Consider the following 24,398-nt stretch of genomic DNA (forward strand, 5'->3'; position numbering starts at 1 on the left):
CTGGCAAAGGTTACATGATTTAGCTTTATACCTACCAATTGCATTTGCTTGAATATAAACATACATGTTATATATGTGTTTAAACTTATATAAACATACAATTTTCTTGGAAAATTGAGCAACTTTCTTTCTTAGTTTCAATGGTGTGAGCTCTTTCTTTGCCTCTTGGTCTATGGGCTACAAAACTTTGAGCTCAATGGATAGCCCATGACAATCCCAACCAGGCACATAGTGCACCTTATACCCTTCAAGCAACATATATATGTTGATAAAATCTTTTAGTATCTTGTTCAAGGCATGCCCAATATGAAAATCTCCATTGACATAAGGGGGACCATCGTGAAGAGTAAAAATATCCCTCGTGTTCTTGTTTGCAACCCTATTTAATATTTGTTTCTCATCCCACAACTTCTATATTGCTAGTTCACGTGCTGTTGAATTGGCTCTAAGGGTGAAGCTTGTCTGAGGTTTGTCAACCATATGCTTGTTCCTTCGTACTTTTGTATAGCTTCTATGTTGGTTTATGCTGACTGGAAATGACTCAACATATGAACCATCCATTAATTTGACAAAACTTGATATTGAACTCATTGTTTTAAGTCTCTACAATGCTAAGGAGAATAATAAATTGTTGTTCCTTCATTTCTTCTGTCTATCATTGTTAATCACTAGTGCAAGTTAATCTCATATATATATATATATATATATATATATATATATATGTATATATGTATGTATGTATGTATGTATGTATGTATGTATGTATGTATGTATGTATAGAGATTTATATATGTATATATGTATATATAAATGTATATTTATATATATATTTACAATCGTATTTATGTAGATATATATGTTTAAATGTATATTTCCATATATGTATATATGTATGTATGCCTATATATACACAAACTATCTCCCATAAGTATATATACCTGTATATGTATACATATGCAGATCTGAATCATTCATACGCTCTCCTCTATATATGTATATTTCTATTTGTGACCAAAGCTAAAGTGTAAGGTGCTAAATAGTTTTACAGATTCCTATTTTGAGAACAACTGACTTGTTGGATTTTTTTTTAGGGGGGGGGTAAGACCTATTAACCCCTTACCGCCCTTCTTTTCATTTCCATGGAATATTCTTTTTTTATTGCAAGTTATTCAAGGATTACAATATTTACCTCTAGTGTCCACCATTTCTTTAACCAAACCAGAGATCTCCTCAAAATTTTGTTGCTCCAATTTCCTCCAACATTAATATTTGTAACCCTCTCATCTGTTGTTATTTGTAATCCCCAATATGTTGGGAAGGGAATCTGGCTAAGACAGATTTTGATCCAACCTTGTATCTATTTTTGGAGGTTCTTCTATCAGAAATCCTCCTCTTGTATAAAAGGAGGTATGCCTTCTTAAGTACCCTTATAAAGGGCATCTATAATGTATACAGGACTCCGGTCCTGAGCTATACTAGAGGTTTTATTTGCCCTATTCTTTTTCCCCTAGTGCTTGCAGTTGAACAGGGCAAATTTTTTGTAAAATCTTCTAATAATAGAATATAGAGTCTTGATTAGTATTGTGTATTCATGAATTTTATATCATATTAATTAATGTTATGTGATTGTATTGATTGAATGTTATAGTTCATAAATGGATGAATAAAGTATGTAAGTAGATGTTAATGGGGAATTTAGATTGATGTTAGGGGGAGTGGGGTGAGGCCAGATGAGCTTCCACCTTCACGTGGTTGGCCTTGATAAGTAGAGAATATTAAAGTATTCTCAAAACAAAGTGAAGCTCAAACTAATATACCTTATTTCCTTTATTATTAATGTTTTTTTAGTTGTTCTCTTAATTTTTTATGAAATAGAAATTATCATCTTCATCTTCAATTGGCTCTGAGGGTGAAGCTTGTTTGAGATAAGTCAACTGTATGCTAAACTTGACACATCTTTATGTTCCAATGAGTTATTGTTTCCTACTTGGGTTCTATCCAAAATTTGCTAAATCTTTAGGCTCTGATGCATATGTATAGAGAGAACATAAACACGGATGGTTTGGATAAGTACTATTTCTTATTCATAATGGATGATTGAAAGGTCTATGAAAGTGGAATGATGGTTTTCTCTTTAGTTTGGAGCATGGTAAACAACTAATGTCATTCAATTCACATTGTAGGGCATATGGTAGTGGAAAGGAAGACAATCCTTTGTGTGATGTCCCTAGATTTGAAAATGCACACATGAAGCTTTTACGATATGTCATTATTTTTAGTTGATTATAGTTTTTCAACTTAGATAATAAATGATGCTTTTTCACTAATGAATTGATTTACATCTTTTGAATTACTTTATTGCAGGGTCATGATATTCTTATGGCTACCATGCTAAATGGTGCTACTATTATGGATGGTGCATTGCTTTTGATTGCAAGTAATGAAAGTTTTCCTTAGCTCCAAACTTTAGAGCACCTTGCTACTATAGAAATAATATGTCTTCAGTATATTATTATTCTATAGAACAAAATTGACCTGATCTAGGAGAGTGTAGCAAACAACTAGCATGAGGAAATTCAAAAATTTATTCAGGTAAGTTGAAATTCATTTTGTACATTTTAAATATATTTAATCTCAATGATAAATGCATTGATGATTGTTACCAATTCTCATATCAAAATTTATTTTTTCTTATGACTCTAAGGTGTTGCAAATGTTTTGGTTCTATTAGGGTACCATTGTTTTTTGCAACAAATAGATGCATTTCTATAGTTCAAGAGATTGGCTAACTATCATGGATGTTTCTAGTTCTCAGCCTATGGAGGAACCCATTTCACATTGTTGATAGCATCCAAAACAACTTGCCTGAATCCCTCAACAGAGGCAAACCACTGTTCTATTGCTCTAAATATTGTAGGATTTTTTGTCCTCCAATCATAAGGATATTTATGTTTGTATGCTTCTTCCATGATAAGACATGAGTGTTCATCTAAGCTCTTGACAATTGCCAAATTTTCATCACCCAAGACATTCAAACTAGAAAAATCCCCACTTTCTTTAGTAAACTTGCCATTATCATCTACAAGAAATGATACTGGAAGCTTATATTTCATGCCAGTCAAAAAATCTTCTTGGCCATGGCCTGGGGCAGCATGAACCAACCTTGTTCTAGATTTCGTCGTTATGCAATCTCCACCCACAACAATAGGGCATTCCCTATTTTCTAAGGGATCAATATAACTACAATTTTCAAGATCTGAACCACAAAATGTTCCCAACACATCAAGCTCAAGTACCCCCCACTTCAATTGTAGAGTACTAACTAAATCTGCTACAACAATAATATGTTGGTTGCTTTCAAAAATAGGCTTTTTAACACCTTCTGTAGCATTATCTACATATGGTTTTGTTCTTACATAGACCATTGCATAAAGAAGCTGACCATTGACTGTAACAAAAACATTTGTGTAATATCCCCAACCAAATAGAGTTTAATAATCTATTGATTATTACACCATCCACAATTGATAATGATCCAAGTCTATTGCCAATATGAGAATGGTCGCATCAATATTTTTGGTTAGTGATACCCAATATCTCATATTTACAAAGAGTTAATCATTATCCAAAGAGCTCATCTCTATCAACTAATGACTCAATGGCAAGACAATAGCTCTAAACCTTTGAAAATGACATTTGATAAGATTATGGAAAGATGCAAAATCTCAGAAATGACAACATCGACATTCCAAGAACATTTAGATAGTGACAATAAATGCCTTAGAACCAATGTCATTATACATTACATGATAATATCATTACCAGACACTTGCTATGGATGCATACATGTATCTTTGAGATTAAGGTTGTCCAAATCGATAATAATCATATGAGTTATGTTATTGTGTTACTCCCTTAGCCAATTCTCATTGTCGGTTTGTATTAAAACATAATAAATGACAAGCCATTGATAACTAAGGGTGACAAATTTTCATTGTGTCCCTTCATCATTTACAAATATCCAAGATGATTGGCTATGAGAGGGGGGTATGATAATTGATTTTATAAAAAAAGATTCTCTTGTGGATTCCACTAGCTAAGCATTTATGTTTCTATTGCAACCTTATATATTAAAGTGCAAGCATTAATACATTAGATCAGAGATGGCACCATATTCAGAGCATATTCACTTTTGCATATCTGAGATGACTCCGAATCAATAGATTGCATAATTCATATTAAAGAATATCATAGATGACTCTTTCATTTAATTATCCTAACACAACAACATATATTACATTGCCTATCAAAGACAATTTGTAGGGTACGTGCATATTCCATAATTTCTAAGTCAAAGACAGTCACATATAATTATTCAAACTACTAGGGTCTATTGTAGTCAAAACCTTGTTAGATTCATTGTATTCCATTATGGCATTGAAGTTACATTTGTAAAGATATATATGTTATTCCCATCTCCATTACATAATTCATTGTCATTGCAGTGCTCATTATACACTTGTTGCATTAATTTCATATTACACCCCTAGTTCCATATTAATTCATTAGCTCATTTTATCCATATTAGCATTTGGAATTACTAGTCATATATACCGTCATTGTTCAGCACTCATAAATCAATAAAATTAGCTATAATATTGCAATAGCTCACGTAGTGTACAAGAAACATAAAAAGGGGACATTACAATTTGTAGGAATTGTCCATAGGGTTGTAGTCCAGATAGCCCACAACAAAGATGAAGACTGTCGGTCTGTGGTGAAAGTTAATCAGTGATGAAGTAGACAATGAAGAAATGCCCTCTCCACAACTCTTACAACCACAATGTCAACCTCGTGGAGATTAGAAACCTTATATTAATTAGTGGATTTGACCCCAAAAATTTTGATTGCATCTGCATCACTCACATAGTTGATGGTTCCCTATGCATAAACGTCAATTTGTTCCATGTTGTCTTAGGCAATTGTTTCTTATTCAATCCATTTAATTTGAAACCTTTTAAATCTCTACAAAGGTAAAGTTGAGTAGGAGAATTTGTCTTCTCAAAGGTGTCCTCTAATTGTAAAGCATCCATTACATTATCTATTGAACTAAATATGTCTTATTTTTTGAACAGATAATGGAATGGACGCTTTACAATCAGAGGACACCTTTGAAAAGAAAAAAATTTCTGCTCCAACTTTATCTTTGTAGAGATTTAAAAGGTTCCAAATTAAATGGCTTGGATAAGAAGCAATTGCTTGATACATCATTGAAAAAAAATTGACCAAACATTGGTGGAAACTTTGACCAATGCTTGTTAGTTTTCTACCAAGCATTGGTCAATATTTCCACCAACTAAAAAAAAAATTGACCAACCATTGGTGGAAATTTCCACCAATGCTAAAAAAATTTGACCAAACATTGGTGGAAATTTTGACCAATGCTTGTTAGTTTTCTACCAAACATTGGTTAAAATTTCCACCAATAAAAAAAATTGACGAATGGATTGGTCAAAATTTTGACCAATCAAAAAAAATTTGACAAATGGATTGGTCGAAGTTTTGACCAACATTGACAAATTAAGATCACCAAAAATAAAAAAAATTTGACGAATGTATTGGTCAAATTTTTGATGAGAAAAACTTCCACAAACATCTTGGTCAAAATTTTGACCAACCTAGGTGGAAATTTTGATGAAAATTGGTCGAAAATTAAGTTTAAATTTACTAGTGTTTGTTGTTCTATTCCTAGTTTAGTCTGTTCTTTTTGTTTCCAAATTGTCCCCTTTTGTGCAAAACTAGAGATTGGTAGAGTTCTTTCAAGCACTATCATGCTTAAATCTCTAGATAGAGCCAATTGTTGCTCAAGTTTTGGTTCATATCTTGAGTTTGAGTCTAGATTTCCTATAGGATGGCTATCTTGAGTCTGAGTCTAGATTGCCTATAGGATGGCCTTTCTTCTCATCATTTCTTTGATCTAACCTAATGAAAAAAATTATGTGAGCAATGCATCAGTCCAAATCTAAGTGATTAGGGTTTGAAGGGTTTGTTATGTGTCATCTTGATGAGAAGAAGGTTTGGATCTTCTATTGATTTGTTCCAAATTATGCTGAAGACAACAATTCATGTTGTGAAGTAGTTCTTCATGAAATCATTTCTAAATCTCTAAGAGTTTCTAACTTCATGGTCAAAGGTCTATATCTAAAGGAAGGGTGCATTTAAAAGAGATCACATGCATATTCAAAGCAATTGCAATAGACAACATCAAAGACTGAGGCTAAAAGATTGATATGAAAATCATGAGAATAAGACAAAAGCAAGATCACTTGAATTCAATACAGAGTGAGTGTTCAAAAATACACAAATGGCGAAGAACACAGTCAAAGGTGGTGAAAACCTGAGTTGAAATTGAATCGATGAATCAAAACAAGCTGAACATCCATGTCGTCAAGTTGAATAGTCAAGTCACCTTGGAAATAAGACCTTTTTCATGATCATCAGGTTTTAAAAATATCTATAAGCATTTCTTTGTCACTTTCCAAAGTTGCTCGAGGAATAACCAATACAAAATAGTGACAAGATGACACCTATCCGAGGGATGCAATTGAGTAGGACCTTTTTTGAATCATGCACAATAATCAAGTGACATAATGTTGATCCTCAAATAAAAGAATATCTATGGAGGTCATTTTGTTGTCATAAAAAGATGCCCAGTTGATAATTTATGCAAAAAAGTGATGTGAAGGCATGTTTCTCAATGGGCCCATTACATTCTATAGTCATCAGACTCTCTAAGCAATGAATTACTTCCATCTATCTGATACGAGGTAGACAAAGTGCTTAGTTGGAAAGTGGACCCACATTGTAAATCAAACAGAGACTTAATATCTTTTATTGCCACCATTGGATCAAAAGGTAGATCAATGCTCATCATTATGTCGCTATAAAAAGTTACAAGGAAAATATATCATAGCAACATAATGATGGAAAGACACATGTACTCGGTGGACCCATGGAGGATATTGAAAAGGAAAAGACAAATAAGGTCTATAATAATTTAATCTTGACCGTCAATTTGAGATCAATGATGGAAATTCAAAGTTTTGATGACCGTTATAATACGAATTATATTGAATTAGCTATGAATAGGAGAATACAAAGAATTGAATGTTTCTACCAGATTTGTGAAATTGTACGAAGATGAAAAGTCATGGAGTATTTTCAAAATATCACAGATTCAGAATCATCAATGGAAAATATGCCATGTGCTCATATCATTGGATAATTTCATACTTTATCCTCATTTTCTTTTCTATTATGTGACTATTGCTCTTGAATTGAGAAATGATAAAATACTATAAATGTAATCTCATTTGATAATACAAAGGTCAACAAACTTGATGGTGAATTGGTCTATAATTCCATTTACCCTATTTCCTTATCATGTTTTTTTGCCCATTCTTAGATTATTTTGCATTAAGAGTTGAAGGAAAATTATATGCGATCATGTGATAATCAAGTAGATTCCATTTCACTTTGATGTTTATAGTATAGGTGATTCCATTTACTCTTTTCATGTATGGTTATGCTTCTTCTCTTGCTGGTTTCATAACATGTTTGATAGTTTCATTGGGAAATAAAGATAAATGTGTATGAAACTATTAGTTGTTGGTTGGATTCCATTTCATTCAAGGCTGATAGAGAAAGCAATTCTATCTTCCCTCATGTGCATATCTCTTCATTCCTCTTCTACATTTAGAATAGAAGAGTCAAAAATCTCAAGATAGTCTATTATAGTCATTCCATTAGGTGTGATAGGTTGTCCAAATCTATTTTTCCTGAATTGTTTGTGCCTACAAGAAATTTGGTTATCCTTTACTACTCTTAGGTTAATAGATCATGATGTCAAAACTTATAATCTCATAAAAACATATTCATTGCATATCATTGCAAATCCTAGGGAGTTGTACCTAGTCAATTCAGAGGGTAGTGATATAATACACATATTGACCTATTTTTTGGTAAACATCAATTTGTCTTCCAAGCATTGGGTATCAGAGAGTCAAGATTATAAAATCTAATAGGAGAACAAATTGTTAACCAACAGTAGCCAAAGGAAGACTTGTTCCAAGCTTTATCTCTGTCTTTGACAATTCTAGCAATTTTGAACATAGTTGTACCTTATACTTTAGTTTGCCACCAAGTGTTATAGAAATATTTGAAATCCTTGTGTTGCATCCATATTTTCTCAAATCTAAAGGTAAAATGTCTCTTCTTACCAATGGGATCATCAGCAAAGACTAGAGGGAAATGGTCTGAGGCAATTTTGGAAATGGATGAGAGAGAGAGAAATTCCAATCTTGAATCCATTTATGAGAAGCCAACACTATATCAAGCCTTTCTTGAATGCAATTCTAACCAGTCCTTTTATTAAACCAAGTAAACTCAACTCCTTTCAAATCAAAATCAATAAGAACTTCATGGTTGATAAAGTCCATAAGGTCTATTCTACCATCCAGATGAGTAATATTACCTCCAATTTTCTCATTGGTCATATAAAGGAACATTAAAATAACCCATGAAGAGCCAGTTGGTTTCATCAAAATTATTCTTCAAATCCTTTAGATTAGACCTTCAATTCTTCCTAGCTCTAGCCAAGTTAGGAGTGTAAATGTTGACTAAGATCTAGTCATAGTTAAGGTTAATGTGATGAAATTTAACCATAGTTAAAAAAATATTCTCCATGAGGTTTGTACCAAAAATAATTTCTTCATTCTAGAGAATAAGATTTCCTCCAAAGGCTCCTTCAACACTACCAACAACCTGACCACAACGCTTGAAAACTTAATTTTTTTTTGCCTTATCTTTAGACATTTTGGTTTTCTGAATAACAAGGATGTTAGGTTTGTGATCTCCAACAAGATTTTTGACAACTTCCATTTTATGAGGACCATTTAGTCCCCTTACATTCTAGGTGATGAATTTCATATTTTACCTAAGGTAAATTGAAGGATGGTAGTCTATTTACCATCCGCAATATCCTATAAGCTCTCCTGAGCTCTGTCAATCTTAGTGCTTCTCCTAGCTCTTTTCTTGGGAGAGTTGGTCATAACTTTAAAAGATGAAAAACCAAAATTTTTTGTTTTTCTTCTAGTAGCTCTAGTAGGAATCAATATTGCCACACTAGATTTCTTAGGATTAGCCTTCTTAACAACCTTGTTAGGCTTAAACACCTTTAGGCTTTCATCAGCAAAAACTAAGGGCTAAAGAATTAGAATGGGATAGGAAGAAAGATCGATGGACTCAGAGACTGAAATGAGACAATGATTCTTTATGGATGGGGGAAGATCCTCAATTTTCCATAAATGACAAGGAATAGAGTTTCCAATAGGCACAAGTGAGAGTACCTACCTGATACCCAACTTTGACTAGTCAAATCTTGTTATAGGGAAAAAAAGAAGAAGCTTTTTCTAGATGGGTCAACCAAAGTCTCCTTTTCAGCTTCCATTTCTAACATTGTCAGCAAATAATCCCCCATAGGGGGCTCTGGGCACACCCAACAACATCATGCTCAATAACTTTCTAGGAGTTCAACTTAAGGGTCATTGAGACCTCCTAATTTTCCATATCATAGGATTCTTCTCCTTTATAATTTTTTTTCTTAGGGCCCTTAGGTTCCAAGAAAGTATTCAAGTTTTGGTCCTCAAAAGACATTTTGGATGAAGAGGTATTCTCTAATTCAAAAGCCTTAATTATAACTTTTTTTGGCCTCCATACCAAATTATGCTTGTTATCCTTATTGTGCTTCTTCTAATGGCCTTGATTCTTCCTAAAAGTTAACTTTTGAGATGCCTTGGGGTGGTTACTCTTAGATTTAGATTTAGGACAAGCCTTCTCCCAATGACCCACTTTTCTATAGTAAATGTAAGCACTAGTCATATCTTCAAATTCTAGATCCTATGACCATTTGCCAAGTTTGGAGACAGTGTCTATCTTAGTTAGGAGATCTTTCATTTGATTAACTTTGAAACAAATGTGTGCATAAGCTAACCTAGCTTTAAAGGCTATTAGTTTATCAATTTCTAGGAGACTCCCAAAGGACTCTACCAAACCCCTAAAAATATCCTCATTCTAGAATTCTAATGGGAGACTCGAAAGTCTGACCCATCTCGGAGTGGAAAGGAAAAAGTTATATGAAAGATCCATATTGGAATCCCACTTCTTCATAGTAAGGGTTTTATTACCAAATTGGTAGGGTCCCCCACATAGGAAAAAATTTCTATCCTTATGGCATGTAAAAATAAAGGACAAGAAACCTTTTTGCATGACCGCAATATCTACATGACCATGAAAGTATCATTTTTCCTCACCAATAACCTAATGTTTTTGATAGTTGGTCTTGGGTCTGTGAACTTACCCAATAGGGTTAGATTCATCAAGGAAATGGAATGGTCAAAAAGTGGGTCAAGGACAAAGATTTGAAAATCCCCTTTTCCCCAGCAAGCAGAGATCGTAACAGGGGGAAAAGAAGACTTACCCAATTGTATGACCCTTCCCTATTACTATATTGCAGGCTTCCATAGTAGATCAAGATAATCAAACTACTTTTCCTCTGACAAGGGTACTTTATCCATTTTAAGAACTATCTATTCCATTATGAAAATACATTTGAATTGTCAACATAGGGACTTAGGACTTGAAATGGGTCATCATAGTATGTGCACCAAGTTACTTTAAGAATCTTAACACCTATGCTGTAGGAAAGTAAAATGCATGAAAGGAATCTATACTACTGATATAGAATAGTAAACATACTTAGATTATCAATAGAGAAATGTAGAAACTACATAAAAGGGAATTCTAAACTAGTTAATAGTTCAAATATCTACTATGACAATTTTCCACAAGTGTTGTAGGAACTTTCATAGTAAGTATGTTGCTGGACTAATACAGTAAATCTATCTTAAACAAGAAATTGCAATAAACAAATCTACTCTACCTAAATCTATTCCACCTCCCAAGTGGCCCCCCTTGGTTGGCTTCAACTAACTAAGAACACAATAGGTAATCCAAAATCACTTTCTCATTAGAATTCTCCTTTTGTTACATGACTGAACAATTTGTAAAGAAAAGAGAAAACAACTTTAGAATCTTCAAATCCTCAAACTAACTCTAACTTTCCATATATATAGAGGATTGGAACTTATTACAAAACATAACACAAAAACTTGTGAGCAAACATCATCAATAGAAAAATGTTGGGATGTCAACCATGACTTTTAGAACATTGATTGAGTAACAGAATAATGGTCTGAAAATAATGTAACAAGTTAACTTCTGAAATAACTCCTTTCATAGATGTAGCTTGTCATTCAAAACTGGCCCATGCTTCTCATGCTATGATTGGTCTTCATTACTTTTTTAATGCAGTGCTCGCCACTCTTCACACCACTTCTACATTTCTTGCAAATTAGCAACATTTGAACATATACAACAACATTTCTACTCTCATCCAAAGATTAAAACATAGCTTAAAAAATTTATATGAAATACTGTGCTTTATATATAATATTAAGCAAGGTACATCATATCCACTATCCATAGGTTTAATAGGTTCTAACTACATTCAACATAAGTTCACAAGACATTTAGAACAAGTATTTTAGAAATGTTTTTCTCATGGCTAAAAGAGTAAGTTCAGACTATATAAAAACTATATCAAAGTTTGAGACATTAATATGCCTCATCATCTGCCCCCCACTATGCCAATGCTTGTCCTCAAGCATTGTACTTCTTTGACATTGCTCTAAAATCTCCCACTATTGTCTTCCCTTATTTCCCACTTCTAAAGGTGTAGAAGTATCCTTTGGATCATCTCCAATGCTCACTCAAGTGTTCTTTAACTAATGGATCTAGCCTAGTAGCATCACTTTCATACAAGGGCTAGAGAGAGTAGGAGGTTGGAAGGTTAGTGGCATCCATAATTCTTTCCTTATTTGCCTTCCCAATTGCATGTATTTAGGCACTCTATTCACTGCTGCCTCAAAATTTATAAGGCTATGTGGTTCAACCTTCCTGAAAGATTCTAGCAGTTGACTCCACCTATTTCTAAGCCCTACAATTGCTCTTTGTTGTGTAAAATTAGGAAGTGTCTGATACTCTCTATAAACCTTTTCCCTTTCTTTAAACACGTTCTCTCTAATTTTTGGTTTTGGCCTTCCATAAGTTAATTCGAACCAATCCCTTAGGAGGTCATAAGGCTTATGGGATTTAGCCTAATGTGGTAGTGGCTTAGATTTTTTGAGGTCTCTATAAGTATCAAATTGTCTATCATAATTGGTTTCATTGTGCATCCATGACATTAGAGCTCTGAAGTGAACATCCCTTGTGTAAAGCAAGGGATTCCACTCTGTTTCTTGTGGAATTATGAAATTATGTAAATAGAGCTCACACAACAAGCTCTTTTGCCATGAGGGAAAATTTTGATACACATTATAAAAATCTCAAGCATTCTTAAATTCACAATCAATATTTCTCATTGTCATCATCAACTGGAACAACAAAAACTATTCTTTCAAACACATAACATACACCCTTGGGGGTGGTCTACATGATATAGCCTAATTAGCTAGCTTCAAAGCCTTATTCATTTGTTGCTTCTACTTTTCTAGTTGCTCCTTTAATGATTCAATTTCTTTGTCTCTGTCAAATATTGCCTTTTGCATCTGGTCGCTCTCTTGCTTCCACAAGGCTTTCTAAAAAATAAAATGATTGTATAGACCAAACAATATTGACTAAATTTTTGATGATGAACATTCTTGAGTTTTAGATTTCATCTTTTGTTCTCTAGTAACTTGTTGGAAATATTGGGTGTAACAAGAAGATTTATAAGGTATAAGGAGACATTGAAATATTTAGAGACTAATGGCATGGTAGGTTGCTCATTGCTGGGTTCTTTTTCTGGAACAATAGTAGGAATTGAATTGCACATTTCTAGATTCTCTTGCGGTGTCTCCTTAATAGACTCAGCTTCATGTGTTTCTATGTTTTGGGGCTCTACTTGCATAGGAGAATCATCTGGGACATTTTCAACTACTAACTCTGTTTGAGATTTTAAAATTGGGGCATTTAATTTTTCAACAGAAGCTAGAGATACTCGACCTTGCATGCGAGGGCTTCTACATACAGGAACTTCTTTAGCTTCAACCACTTTATGGGTCCACTTGGGTTTAGGTGTGACTGGAGTAGATGTTGTAGGATCAGTTACTGCAAGAACAAACCTCTTTCTTTTTGTTACCTTAACAGAGGGATTTTGCACTTCCTTTTCAAGGTTAGGGCTAACCTTACTCTTTTCCTTTACCCCTAGAAGAGCTTGACATATCATCCTCTAAATTAGGCTTAATAGAATTATCAGGAGAGGGTTCTTTTTCCTTCTCAACTGGATTTTGAGTTGGCTCTATGGTTTCTTCCTCATTTTCTAAGTTTTGAGGAATAGGGTTAACTTTCAACTGTAAGGTTTTGGATTCAACAAATTCTACCCATGAAATAGGAGAAGAATCCCTAAGTGATCTTTTAACTAGAAGTTTAATGAGGGGATGATGGGAAACAAAAGTTGGATTTCCTTTTTGGGTTTTCTCAGCACTAATACATAACATATTATGAAGAAAGTTGGGAATATTAACTTGAATGTTATGCCTTATGCAACTAAGCATTTGAAATGATGAGCATGTAGGTTCAAAAATCTACCTTCACAGCTTAAATATTTGATAATGTGGGTTGTTAGCTCTAGATATGGAGGTGGAAGAGAAAGTCTCTTACATCCTTGTTTTGTGATGTCCAGTTGAGGGTCACCTTGCTAAGTGAACTATGCCCTTGAAGATCTAGCATCATGCTCATTTGGATAATGTTCACTAATTGCTAGTAACCTGTGACCTCTGCTATCCTTTCCTCGGTAGCAACCACTCTTAATCCCCAAGTTGAGGCTTCTCTTTCATCAAATGTTTTCATGAACTCTATTTCCACTTCCTCATTGAATTTTTTTAATTATAAGAAATAATCGAGCCATCCACAAGCATAGAATCACCGAACTGCTTCAATATCTACGAGTAAAATACTATGAACAACTGGCTCATACCTCTTTAATTGCCCTCCCATTTTCAAAATGTCTAGCTTTCACTCTTACTACTATGAAATTTTTTTGTCCCTCTTACCTCTGCAAATTTTCTTTTTGTTTTGAGCTTCAAAACTAATTTTTAAAAATGTTGTATGTTGTTGCCACTTCTCATAATCAAGACCCTTTTGTTTCCAACATGTAGAATAATGATGCATTAATGATGGAGTACATTGAGGCTTTAACTAAAAATGTTCCCATAATAGATCTTAGTCCTTTCAATCATACCAAATACAAGAGATATTTTCCCAAAAATCATAATAAAAGGTACAATGGATACAAAAGGATTTTAAAAATTAATGAAATGAAAAATATTAGACTGCTACCAAAGTAAATTTTTTAATGTAAACACAAGTAGGATAATGTGGAGGTGACATTTGGAAATTAGTACACTTTGCTAGTCCCACTAAAATTTCACAAGTGTCCTCACTTTAAAAATTTTGGCATGGGAAGGAAAAACTGGCTTAAGTCTTATATAATATATATAATGTAGTATTAGATATAAATATTGAAACCTATATTTTAAAAATGAATTAAGAGAAAAATAAATTTTTGTACCTAAAAATTTGAGATTGTACATCCACATGCAAGTTGATGAGATGGCAAAGGCTAATGATCATAGAAAGTGCTAACGTTTTTGTTTATTTAAAGCAAGAAAAATAGAATGTGGGTGATGTGGAATGTGGTTGGATGGTAGATAAAGAAATGAGATGGGTTGATATGAAGAAAGAGAAAACTGAATGGAAGAAAGGGGCTTCATATTGAAATGAGGTTTTATTATGAAGTTTTTTAAAATTCTATCATTTTATGGTTGTAGGAAGAAGATTTTCATCTTTTGTTGCAAGAACTGTGTTCGAAAGAGCCGGTGCACTGGTTGGTTGAAATTGCTACAAGAAATTTGCTTTATTCTATGGCTTATGATAGAGATGCAACCTATGGCCATTTACAAGTAACTTAAACTAAACAGGATCAATGGTTGTGAGTTGCATTGTGCCATTGTCAAATACATGCTAAATTTTATAAGGCCCTATCCATCGAGTCTGCAATTTCCCTAGATTCTCTTTGAAACAAGAATCATAGAGGAGGGCCCAATCTCCTGCTTGAAATCTTTTATTCCTGATATGTGAATCATGTCACTACTTTCAGTGCTATTGAATAATTTATGTTCTTTCTAAAGCTCTCTTTCATATTTCATCCAATGAATTCAAGTGGAGGAGTCTCTCTTGTTGTGCTAGAGTAAGATTGATGTTCAACTCTAAAGCAGTGTGCAATGTCTTGTGTTCAAATTCAATGGGTAAAATTGTTGCTTTACCATAGACAAGCTCAAATGGAGTGAATCTAGTTGTTGTCTTCCATGTGGTTTGGTATGCCCAAACTGCTTCAGTTAATCTGCTTGTCCAATCCTTCTTGTGTATGTGTACTATTTTTGTCAGAATGGCCTCAAGTTCTCTATTGGTAACCTCTACTTGCCCATTTGCTTGAGGGTGATAAGGACTAGATTTAGGGTGCCTTATGTTATACTCCTTCATAACCTTAGTGATAAAATTTGATGTAAACTAAGCTCCTTGATCTATGAAAATTTCTCTAGGCACTTCATAATGGGTGAATATTTCTTCATATAGGAACTTAGCTACTTTCTCATCTCTCGCATTTTTCATTGCTCTAACTTCCACCATTTAGTTACATAATCCATAAACACTAAGATGTAGGATTTTCCACTTGATGGTGGGTCAACTGGACCTATGAAATCCATGCCCCACTTATCAAAAGGTGTGAACACAACCTATGGAGTGAGTGGCATCTCATCAATTTTGGTTGGTTGGTCCATCCTTTGGCATTTGTTAGAATTAGTTGTAAATGTCATTGCATCCTTATGTAGGGTTGGCCAATAGTATCCTGTTGTAAGTATCTTCATTGCTAGTCTTTTCCCTGGAAAATGGCCTCTGCATGGTTGATCATGACAAGAATGTAGTATATCATATGTATCATCTTCCCTAACACACCTCATAATGACTTGATCTAGCCCTACATAGAAGAGATTGTTATCTATCCAAGAATATTGAGAACTTTTCTCTACTAACTTTCTCTTTTCTTTGTAAGAGACATGTGGGGGAAGTCTATTTGCAGCAAGATAATTTGTAATGTCTGCATACCATGGTGTATGGGTCGCTATATGGAACAAGTTCTCATCTAGAAAGGTGTCTTCAATTAGAGTTGGATATTCATTAGCAATGGTCAATCTAGACAAATAATCTACAACTATGTTGGATTTTCTTGGCTTATCAATAATGGTAATATCAAATTCTTGTAACAACAAGAGCCATCTTGCCAATCTACCAGTGACAATTGGTTTGTTCATTAAATACCTTATAGTTGAGTGATTAGTATGAACAAAAATAGGATATCCAATCACATAGTGTTTGAATTTGTTTAATGCATAGACTACAGCTAAAAATTCTTTTTCTATTACTGTGTAATTCAGCTCAAGTTTGTGAAGGCTTTTACTAATATAGTGCACATGGCATTCTCAAGATTAGTAGGCTTTTGTCCTAATACAACTCCTACGGCATAGTCTAATGCATCAGTATGAATATGAAATGGAATTAAACAATCTGGTCCTTGTAAAATTGGTGCCATGGTGAGAAGTTTCTTAAGCTACAAGAAGGATTCATTGAATTTGGGTGTCCAAATAAATTCAGCTTTCTTAGTCAACAATGTGTACAAAGGACTAGCTATTTTGCTGAAATATTTTATGAAATGCCTATAGTATCCAACATGACCTAAAAAAGATCTTACGTCTTTCAATTTTGTAGGTATAGGTAGTGTTAGAATTACCTCTATCTTAGCTAGATCCACATGTATTCCTGCAACTGATATGAAATGACCAAGTACCACTCCTTCTTGCATGAGCATGAAACATTTTTTGATATTAAGTGCAAGATTATGCTCTTTACATCAGATAAGAACCTTTTCAAGATTCATCATGGCTTCTTCAAAGGTGACTCCAAATGTTGTGAAATCATCCATGTATATTTTCATACAATCATGTGATATATCAACAAAAATATTGATGACAACTCGTTGGAATGTTGCAGGAGCATTACACAGGCCAAATGGCAAAATAGAATATGCAAAAGTACCCCATGGGCATGTAAATGTGGTTTTTTCTTAGTCTTTAACAGAAATACTTATTTTTTGTTTGTTTGTTGTTAGGGGGGATTGCCTCTGTCAAACCCCAGTTCCAGAATTAACCTTGAATAGAAATAAAGATAGAATGCTAGCAAGTAGTAGTGATAGATCTAACATGGAGCAATGTAAATGTATAAGCATACTATTGACTTTGGAATGTAATCAAGTATGTAAATATAATATCTTTGCTTCAACTTCAAAACCCTAGAAAGGAAATCAAAGTGACATAAAAACCTTCAGGAATGAATGTGCTTGAAATCTACTTTAGGAATGCATGTGGATGAATGTAGATCTTGAGAGGATAAATGTTGAAGGTAAAATAAAGGATCTTGAATGTTAGAATGATAGATCTTGCATAAACTACTTCAATAGCTTGAATGCATGAATCCTTGATCTTTAATCGAGAGATTGCTTAAATGTCTTTAATGCTTAAAAAATGCTTGAGAGCTCGAGTTCTTGAATGCCTAAACACTTGATGATGAGATATGAATAAAGGAGAAAATAGAAGATTTTATATAGAGCTTAGAATTAGCTAACACCCATAGACCAACTTGCTTAGGAAATAACTCCCCAAAGATACTCAAACATGAGACCCAAAGAGGAGACCCATAATAGGTCCCAATCAAGGGTGCACTATAGCCCTCATTGGCTCATCAAGGTGAATTGTGCCCCTAATTGATCAGCCTAACAACCAAGTTTTAGAACATATGGGATCCCTTTGAGATCCCAAAATAGGTTCGAGATCTCTACATCAAGCATAAAATCCAAGATATAGTTGTTACAGTTTGAAGAGAAGATTCTTAGTGGATAGATAAAGGAAAGGGAGGACCTAGGAGGATAGATCCTCCCTCAATGTTAACACCATAAAAATGAGAGCTTTAAAGAGGATATATTAGGGTTTACCCCTAACCACCTTAGGAGAAAATATAGAAAAGGGAAGAAAGAAAGAAAGGTGCAAGGAGATTGATGATTTTACATAAGATAGGTGCTAAACCTTCACTATATTGGAGTAATCCAATTTAAAATAGTACAAAGTGAACTCCACCATAACTTCTCTTAAAATATAACTAAATCCCAAATATATATTTATTAACTTATAACTCCACTTGCATTAATAAATACATAATAAGTTATATCCAATTAAGAGTTTAAAAAAAATATTGATATTAAAAATCCACGTATAAGAAAATAAGTAGTATTTATTTATTTAATTTTTGAATTAAAAAAAAATAAAATATACTTTTATTTTATAATTATTTTTTATTTTATAATTAATAATTAATAATAATAATATTTTTTTTTTTAATAAGTTTGAAAATTAAATCAATTTTTTATAAAATAAAAATTAGCATGCAATCAATATTTTCACATGCCTTTGATCTTCTGAAAATATGCAAGCATAATATACTTTGTTCTCTATCTTGAGTGAATTTATTTTTCTCAAATTTTCTATTGTTGAAATTCTCATATTAAAAAGGGTTTTGAGATGAATATAAAATTCATAGTTTTCCAATTTTCTCTATAGTTTTTTGTAAATTTCCTACTAGGTTACACAAATTTAGATTTTCCAATACAAATTTCAACAATATGATTCAATTGTTTACTTCTCATAGAGTTTCCCAAACAATACATGAATCAAATTCTATTTTCAAATGCAAACCAAGATTGTTCCAAATATATCATTCTATAAATTTCAGCAAATATATTTCACCAATGTGGTAGATATGAGCTAGAACAATTTTTCAAAATAATTTCCCTAGAGAGATTGTCAAACCTTATCTCAATTTGACAACTCAAATTTTAGACAATCTAGTGAACACATGCAATCCAAATATTACTAATTCTTCAATAATTCTTTAACTTTAATTCTCAAATTTCTGTCCGAAAACCTGTATGTACTCAAATGACCAAAGAAAACCTCTAATAAAGAGCCCTACTTAGGGGTTTTTGTTGATCTATAAGCCTATGTTATCGATCAATGTCCAAACACTTAGTCATTTACTAGGTAATATTACAAGGTCATCATTGCGACTGAGTTATCTAGTAAAGGACGAGCATACAATAATTTTTTCGAGCAAGATAGTTATTTTTGAGTAGCTAGCAGCGACCAAGTAGATGTACAAGTTGAGCAATATAGTTGAAACCGAGCATGTTGACAAGTTATCAATTGCTGAACAAATATGAATATAGAAGTTGAGTCACAACATGAAGAAGTATACATGACCGAGCATCAGAGCATTCAAGTGTTGAATAGTTTAGTTTTGACATATAAGTTTGTAATGGCACAAACACATATCTAAACCATTTTGGCCAACTTTTATATTATATTTAATATTTGTAAAGCAAGCTAAGAAGTTGATCACATGTCATTTTAGAAGGTAATGATCCTAAGGTGTAGAATTCAACCAATTAGAAAATGGGATAGAAATGACAAAAGATGATGAAGCATAAGTCGTCGATCAAGATCTAGAACCTTCACAAAACATCTATCTAAGGAGGATTCTAACCCTATAATCATGTGTAGAGAGAAGGAAAAGTATTCTTATGTGTGTATGCACATGTAAAGGAGTGAAGACTAAGTTTGAAGTAGATCAAAGAAAGAAATCAAAGTAGTGAAGGATTGAATAGAGTTATCAGAATATGAAGTTAGATCAAAGATACAATAGAGAGGAAGCCCAAGATCAACTTACAAAGAAAATCGAGGGTTAGTTACCGAATCAATTATTGTTAATTTAGAAAAAGTAAATCTCTTAACAGAGTGGTCTTAATAGACCTATGTAAACCTCCTAACAAAGTCCTTACTTCATTGCAAGTGTTAAATTCTCTAATAAGGTGAGACCTAGTAGTCTCAAATTCTTTTAATAGGGTAGATCCCTCATAGGGTAGATCATATCTTATGATCAAACATTGTAACCCTAACAGGTTAACTTTATTGTTGCAACAATTAAGATTTGTGAGTTTCATTCCCACCCCAGTTTTACCTTTATCTTGAAATGTTCTTGGGTAACCAAATCATTGTGTTATGTGTTGAAAATATTTTATGGATGTGATGTATTTCATTTATGTTTCAACATTACAATTTTAATGGTAGATCTATTATATGAGATGAATTAGGTGTGGATTTATGAAATTGGTTTTGAAGTCAAATGTTTAAGATCTTGATTCACCCCCCTCTCAGTATCTTGTTTCCCATATACTTATTCCAACAATTGGTATCAAAACTCAGTTCTCTTGTTAGGAAGCCTAACAACTAGAGAGGATTAGATCATGGAGATGGAAGTATATAAGATGGGAAAAATAATTGAGAATTAGATGATTGAAATCCATATCATATTGCAACAATTAGAAGTCACAAAAGAGGAGTTAAGGAAAAACCTAAATAGAAGAAAAGAGATAACTATTCAGCTAAATGGCACTCAATACAAATAAGTTAACATAGAAGGATTTCTTGATAGTGGAAAGACTAGTAATAATGATGAAGCATTGACATAATTACTAGAGAAGAATAGTACCCTGGTAAAAGAAGAAAAAGATCTCAACACAAAACAAGAAATTCAATTAGTTACACTATATGAAGCAATCAATCAAAAGAAGAAAGCAATGGAAGATAAGCTCATGGCTGAGGAAGACAAAATATAGATGACTACCAGACTTAAAGAGATATCATTTAAGGTACAAAATCTTACCAATAATCAGCTGGATATGATAAATCAACTAGTAATTACAAATCAAGAAGAAAATAGAAAGGATTTGGAGATCAAAAATCTAAGGCTATAGAATGAGCAATTGAAAAGTGAGTTAAGGCATGAAAAGGAACTCATGGAGAGAATGAATAAAACAAAAAAGAAATCAAACACTTTGAAGAAATGTTGAGGTCACCTAGAACAAAAGACAACTCTAGACTTGGATACAACAAGCACTCTTTATCTACTAAAGAATGAGAAACATTCAAAAGTGGAGAATAAAGGAATACAAAATCCAAACTTACATGTCATCACTATGGGAAATTGGTCACATGGCCAACATTTGTAGAAGAAAAAATGGTTGCAAACTCCTAAACCAAAACAAAGTGGTAATTTTTTTAATTGCAAGAAAGTAGGACATCAATCACATGAATGTAGATCAAAGAACTATGAATCAACTAGAAAGGGATATAAATTCCAATGTCATTGCTACAATTGTCAAAAGTATGGACACAGAGCTCATGAGTGCAGATTCAAGAAAAAATAAAAATAGTTACCTGAAAAAGAAACTCATACATCAAGGAAAGGAAATTCCTATAATTGTGATTAAAATACATGGTACAGTTGTCACTATTTTGGAGAATATGGACACATTCTAGAGAATTGCATCAAAACACTTTTCAGAGGAAATTACGAGAAATAACTAAATAGAGAGATAATATGTTTCAATTCTCTCAAAGTTGGACACATCAATAGAAACTGCAAAACTAGAATGCCAACAACTGCACCAAGTAATGGAAGTGACAAACTTGAAGGGAAGAAAACATAGATAGAGATAGTAAGAGCTAGAAGTAGTAGAGAAAATGAAACTGTGATCACCCCATCTGATGGATTAGGTGATCACACCACATCTCACTAAAGAAATGAAGTATATAGGAACTATATACTCAATGTTATATTTTAAATTAGTTCCTAGCATAGAAGTGATAAAAGTTCATATCTGCATAAGTAAAGATGCATTAAGAACTATTAGAAGAAAAAAAATGTAAAGTATCAAGCGACAATGGTATAGTCTATATTGATTGAGCTTTACAATATAGGATGAGTGATCAAGGAAGGTAATACATTGACCAAATGAATTAATTATGACCGAGTGAGTAACCTTGACTGAGTTGAAGTGGAGAATAAGCTAGCTAGCATACACCAACTAAGTATGAAGGCATTAATTGCAGACGTAAAATGAAAGTTTAAGGGCATTTATCAAATTTGGACATTCATTTTCATTCACCAAGAGATCAAAGAACTTACAAGAAGATTTCAAGGTGATCAAAGTGATTTTAGTGACCAGAGAAAAACAATCACAACAGTTTACTAGCGAATTTGTGAAAAAAACCAAGTATTACTCTCAATGCCAAGTTAAATTTTCAATGAAGATATTTGCAAAATATTTTATTTCAAACCCTACTTTAGAATGACATCTAGAAGTAAAATTATGAAGGAAAACAATGCATAAATCATAAGGAATGATCAAAGTCCTCCACCCAACTTTAGAAATTTAGTGAACATTGAAAACATTATTGATGATATTGGAGCTTTATCATCAATTATGCCTAGAGTCTTACATGTTCAGTATTTAAGATCGTGTTATCTATGCAAGGTTGGAGAAATTAGAGATTTTGAGATTAGAGAAACTTGTGATAAACTATGTGTTAATGGAATCCTCAAGGATGAATACAAGATCATTTTCTTGAAAGGGCTTACCCATGCCCTAGGATTTCCAAAGGTTTTTAAAGTCAAATGGATAAAGATTGTGCTTAACCACATTCATGATAGGAAAATATGGTTGGAAGGTGGGCCAATTAAGATTAACAAGGCTATCATTCATAGGGTAACTGGTTGCCCTACCTTGGATCAACCAAAGAAAATAAGAAGTGGAACAAAGAATGAAATTGAAAATCTGACCAAGGAGAAGTGGAATGGTCATGGTATGTCAATTGATGGAATTGAGGACCTATTAATTGATTTTTTTTGTTTGTGTGATAGCACAAAAATTTTATCAATCAAGTAGGTTGAACAATTTACCCTATGTAGTAGTGGATTTGGGCTACAAAACTATGAAGAAGGATCATTCATATGATCTTACCAAGATGCAACTTCACCAGCTTACATAGAACTTAGAGGCAGTGAGGAAAGTGAAGAACACCTCTTGTAAGTTTGGATCCTTTTTAGTTTGTATATTTTTCTATGTACACATATTTTCCTACTATTGAAATAGTTGCATGGGATAGGAATAAAAAAATTGTAGAGAAGAGTAGTGATTTATATGGTATATTGGGAGAAAACTTTGAAGCTATAATGGACAAGTACTTTGAAGAATTTAAGGTAAAGATGAGGAACAGAATGAGAATTCCTAAGTCAATTATGGATAAATAATATGGTGAAGTATGTTTCATTACAAATATAGATTTTGTATATGCACAAATAGTTTTTCCAAGGGTAGCATGGCTAAGGCCAATACCCTATGAAGTAAATGTAGATGAGGTAACTACAACAGTTACTGCACTTTTGGAAGAAGATATAGACATGAGTGCCGAGAAATTCGGCACATATGAAACTATAATTGTCAAGCTGACTACTAAATCCAATACACCCAAAGTAGGGAAGCAAAGAAAGAGAAAGGTTGCCAAGGGTGGTAATAAAGAACAAGGAGAAGGGTCACAAAAACCTACAAAAATTGAGGAAGGCAAAGGAAAAGAACTTTTTGTTGTGAAGCCAAAGGCCTGAAAAAAAGAAAAGGTTTTTGTGATAGAGCCTAAGGTAAAGGTTGACCTAAAGAAGGACATGCAAGAAATGATGACACCTTAGAGGCTAAAGGGAAAGGTGATCATCACCAAAAAAAAGGACATCTCAACCCCCTACCAAGCAATTAACATGAAGTCTATCTAAGAAGAGGAAACCTACTAAAATACAAAGGCAACCAACAGAAGAAAAGGTAAGGAAAAAAATGATCGTAGCACAAGAAGAGGAGGAATATGATGAAAATATTGAGTCTGATGAACCCAACAACCTTCAAATAGTAAAGAGAATCCCTCCATTGACTGTGGCTTGGTATGTGAAAATTTGATAGAATATGAAAGTATTATGGTATTCAAACATATTCAGTATGATTCTTTGAATATTGAAGATCAAGTTAAGCTTGAAAGTGCCATGATTGATATGATGATCAAATTTAGATGCACACCCCTAGAATTGGGTACTAGATTTCCAATGGGATTGTAAAAAAGAGACTATCACAATTGAAGATTTCACTGAACCCCTCCACCTAATACAAAGATACTAATTGAGGAGGAAATCCA

Source organism: Cupressus sempervirens, chromosome 1 (assembly GCF_028749045.1).
Source record: "Cupressus sempervirens isolate cs-2001-9-10 chromosome 1, ASM2874904v1, whole genome shotgun sequence".
NCBI classification, from domain to species: Eukaryota; Viridiplantae; Streptophyta; class Pinopsida; order Cupressales; family Cupressaceae; genus Cupressus; species Cupressus sempervirens.